Source organism: Gopherus evgoodei, chromosome 24 (assembly GCF_007399415.2).
Source record: "Gopherus evgoodei ecotype Sinaloan lineage chromosome 24, rGopEvg1_v1.p, whole genome shotgun sequence".
Lineage (NCBI taxonomy): Eukaryota > Metazoa > Chordata > Testudines > Testudinidae > Gopherus > Gopherus evgoodei.
In genome coordinates this window covers 12,383,387-12,387,826 of record NC_044345.1, presented here as the reverse complement: position 1 = coordinate 12,387,826, position 4,440 = coordinate 12,383,387, and the positions used below count along the sequence as shown (strand labels likewise).

General features: G+C 51.2%; 1 non-coding gene across 1 annotated transcript; it reads right to left on the bottom strand.

Annotated features, from left to right (window-relative positions):
• Nucleotides 1-254: 254 nt before the first annotated feature.
• LOC115639636 lies at nt 255-447 on the bottom strand. The gene has a single exon (XR_003997720.1). It is a non-coding gene; the product is annotated as a U2 spliceosomal RNA (small nuclear RNA).
• Nucleotides 448-4,440: the final 3,993 nt, after the last annotated feature.

Here is a 4,440-nt window from a genome sequence, read left to right as displayed (position 1 = left end):
GGTGTACTAAGGAGAGCAGTTTAAGAACCGACACAGAATAGACTAAGAAAGCAGCTGTTTAACTGACCTACAAACAACGAGAAAGTAAAATCTGCAAGAGCGGCCTTTCAACTCAGAGGCCTAATAATAAGATGTAACTAATAACTGACCAAAAATTTACAAATGACTCAAAACCATACTCAGTACAAACCAAACAGGAACACAGACACCACCACTTTTCTTCGCTGCTCTTCAGCCATGATATTCTCCCCATAGGGAGGTCCACCGTTCCTAGAGGTTCAGTGCGACAATAACAGGGTAATGTGCGCACTGGGTGGAGGAAGCTGCTACTCCATGTCCCTGTTCCAAAAATCAGTTTAATAGCTAGTCCTGAGATAGAGGAAGTATCTGTTATTAAAGTGATAAGAACAGTTTTAACATTTTGATTCCAGCCAATGTGAAAATGATCTAATATACAGGTTAATAAAAACATTTCTAGTCCTCTGCATAGAATGCTTAAATTATGCAAAAATAGCAAGTTTGGTTTAAAAAGTCATAAAAGACACGTCATTCTGAATCTGACACTTGGTGAAATCTAAGTCGAGACCACACAACTGATTTGGGGGTTGTGCCCTGCTTCTTAACAGGCTGCCCTGAGGTTGCCACTCACAGTCACGAGCTACTCCAGACAGCTCGAGCCCTCTCATGGATCAGTAACTGGTTATCAGATAGGAAAGAAAGAATAGGAATAGTCTGTTTTTGCAACAAAAAGGGGTAAATAGCAGGCTTCCAAAGTATGAGACGAGACTACAGACATTAGGGCTGGTCAGTTTAGACAAGAAATGACTAAGGAGAGATACCATACAGCACCAGTTCTCAAGCAGGTGTCTGCCAAAAGAAACCCTGGCTTGATCCACCTCCACAGGCCACCAAGCCTGCCTGCCTGGTTGGAAAGGAGAGTGGGGAGGAGAAAGGGCCCAACAAAAAATTGCAGCATCGCTGTAGAAGAGAAAGATCTTCCCCTGCCATCAATAAGGATTGTATCACAGCCACTGACTCCCAGAACAGAAATAGCAAAAGTCCAACCAGAATTCTGCTTTCTTTTCACAAGAAGAGATAACAACCTCACAAAACTGAGTAAAAACTCACAAATATCACTCTCCAAGAAATCCTTCAACTTTTAAAAAAAAGGAAGAAAATAGAGGAAACAAAGATTTTATAAAATCTGAAACAAACCCAAAAACTGCTGCAGAGTCACTGCCAGGGAAAACGCACGATATGCTACAGGCAGAGTGACTACACTGACTGCCCACTAAGCCTCTCGCTTTTAGAGAAAATTTAATTGAACTAATTTAAATCCCGAGTGTGATCATTGGAACCAGGGACACTGGAAGCAAAACCAGCACCTGGACCAATGACTCGCTCTGCTGCAAGCAATGCACCAGAGGTATGGAAATTGGAATCCCTGGCCGGACCCCAGGGCTCAAAGGAGTCTTTTCTCAGGGACGGCAGGTGAGGGGGCAGAATTGCTCTCCTGAGACAGTCCCGCTGACGCCCAGGCACATGGCGAAGGGAGCCCGGAGGAAAGCCAGAGGACAATCTCCCACTGCTGTGTTAGCAGGCTAAAAATCAGAGGAAACGCCCACACCTGGTAGGAATGGATGTTTGTTTGTGTGTGTTGGGGGGTGTCTCACCTTGGCTGAGTTCCTTCCTGCTGTCCCTGGTGTGTAAAGACAGAGGCAAGTTTGAATGTCTTTGAATTGTTGTTAGTGCTGAAGTTGTGGGCCCTAGGTTTAAGTGGCTACACCTGTGTCCTAGTACGGTTTGGTCCTGATGTGTAAAAGGCTGCTGTGTGTGGGGTGTTCTGCAGTGAGGTAGCAAAGGTTAGTTGCTGAGGTGGTGCATGCACCCTGAAAGTTGTGCACCCCAGCCCCAAGTCTCAGAGTCTAGAATTTGCATAAACCCATCCACTGAACTGTGACTAAGAAATTCACCCTGCTAACTCTTAGAGGAAAACAGGGCAAAGAAAGTGTACGCAAGCGCTAGACCGCAGCCCCAATGCTCTTTTTGGTTCCTTCCCACAGAACGTTCACTCCATAGCAGTCGAGTTCCTTGCTGTTTCTTGTCTAAGCGCTGTATGCATGTGCTATACCGGACCCTGAGCTGATTGTGCTCAACACAGGCTGGCCTGTACCTGTCTCTGTGGTGCAATGGGTCAGTGCATTGGGCTGTTAACTGGAAGGATGGTGGTTTAAGCCCCCACAGGGACAGCAGAAAGGCCATTCTACTTCCTTGCTTCCCTGAAAGCTGCTGGGAGCCTCAAAGGTCCTGTTCTGCTGCCTCAGTGCTTTCAGCTGGTGGGCTGTTTGCTATTCAGAAACCCATCTCCTGGCAGCTGTGCTGGAGGCTCAGGCTTAATCCTCAAGGTCAAGTGCAAAACCTTCTGCTGGGATTGTTTTGCTCCCTTCTTGCCTCTGCCCAAGCTGCAAGAGAGAAGTGGACAAGACATGCTGGCTCAAAGACACTTCCCTGTAGGCTGCGCCTCATGCCTTGTCAGGAAACACAGCCATGCTGCCCAAGCCTGAGTCATGTCTGCAGCCTGGCCTGCACCAGCTGACAGCGCGTAGAGCCACGAGTCACTGGCAGGTGGAGGCGGGAACCTCTGCTCTTTCCCCTGACAGCCACACACAGCACTGCCTGGCATCCCGAGATCCTCCCTCTTGTTCTTCTGCAGCAGCTGCCTGCCAGTGTGGTGGGAAAAGGGGACCAGTGCAGTCTCATTGCAGGACAGGAGGCCCTCACCATGCCCAGGCCTGTCTCTTGCCCATTGAACCGGCTGGACCAAATACCTGTATCCAGTGGGCATCTGTCACCCAGCATGAGGGAGAAAAACCTCACTCTAGTTCACCGTGAGAGAGGGACCAAACACATTGAGCTCCAGGGCTTTGCAGCAAACCAACCTATGTGCAGAGGTCCCACGGAGTTTTGAACTCAGATTGCAAGATTCAGAGACCTAAGTGCTGCCCATTACACCACAGGACCTGCTGCTAGTTTGCTTTCTAGACTCCTGTGACTCTCAGGTGGCTGGTTTGCACTGTGCACTTATTGCTTCCCACCAGCGGCTTCCTCTCGCGGGACTCTCTCTCCTCCTCCAGCGACTGTGGTCCTGTACTATCAGATTGGTGAGGTCCTGCCCTGAGTCCCAGCATCCCTCTGCTTTGTCTCCATTCCCTGCAGTCCACAAAAATGTCAGGGGAGGCCGCCCCTCCCTTCATTCGGTGCTCCTGCTCAAATAAACCACTGCAGCCTCATCTCCTGGAACTCGGCCAGCTGTCGCTTGATCCGGTTGTACAGTTACACGCTGACTGGCTCCCCAGTCTGGATGGTCTTGTGGAAATCCCACAGGTGACGCTGCGGGAAGAGGTGGAGTAGGGGCAGGGCCTTGGGAGGAAAGGGGGGATTTGTCCTGGACCTCCTACCCCTCTAGGGCTGGCCCTGAAGGGAAGCACTGACTATCACAGTGACAATAAAACTGAGCAGCCTTGCGGGGGAGACTGAGGGAGATCCGCACTCATCAGGTCTCTTCTCTCCCCCATGGTGAGCCAGACACTGCTCTCTCCTGGCTCTCACTCTAGTAGCTGGACGCCAAGGAGCCATTTCCCCACAGGAAGTGCATTGAGTGCCCCTGTGGTGCTGAGGGGGCTGGTGCCGCTGCTGGCTCTGGGGTTGGCAGGGGGGTTGATGTCTGCACAGACTCTCAGCTGCCAGGCTGGAGGGGGCACTTGGGACCTTACCAGGCTGGCTTAAGGAAGACGGGGGATTGACAGAGCAATACAGACGCTCTCCAGAGCACGGAGCAGCAGCCGCCCATGCAGCCAGGCAATGAGTATTTCCTACAACCTGGAGCTGAGGGGGAGGTGGCAGCAGCTGTTCCAGCTCCTCAGGGACAGGCCCTGTCAGACAACAGCCACTTCTTACTCACCACAGCTAAGGGCGTCGAGTTCCTCCAGTGGGGGTGTGGAGGAGCCGTTCGTTTTCCTGTTTACACTCCTCTGCAATGTGAAAATCGGGGAGGGGAAGCAGAAGCCCCACTTCCCTCCCTAAATGACACCCAGTGGAGGAAGCCAGGACAACAGGGTGGGGCGGCAAAAGGTGGCCAGACTCTCACCGCCAGGGTCTAGTCTAGCTCAGGGTCTAGCTCAACTCCTCCCCCGCACCACTTGCCCCCAGTCTCCTTCTGCCACCAGGTCAACCCAGGAACTCAGGCAGGAACCGGGTGAGGCAGCAAGTCAAGCTGAGCAAGGCAGGCCAAAGTGAGTTTTGTCTTCATGGGCCACTCACAATGACGTCCTTTTTGTGTGCAACTGCTGCAAAAACATCCGACAGAGAAGCAACAGGCCAAAACTTTCCCAGACAGTTGCCAAAGTAGCTCAGTTGGGAGAGCATTAGACTGAAAATCTA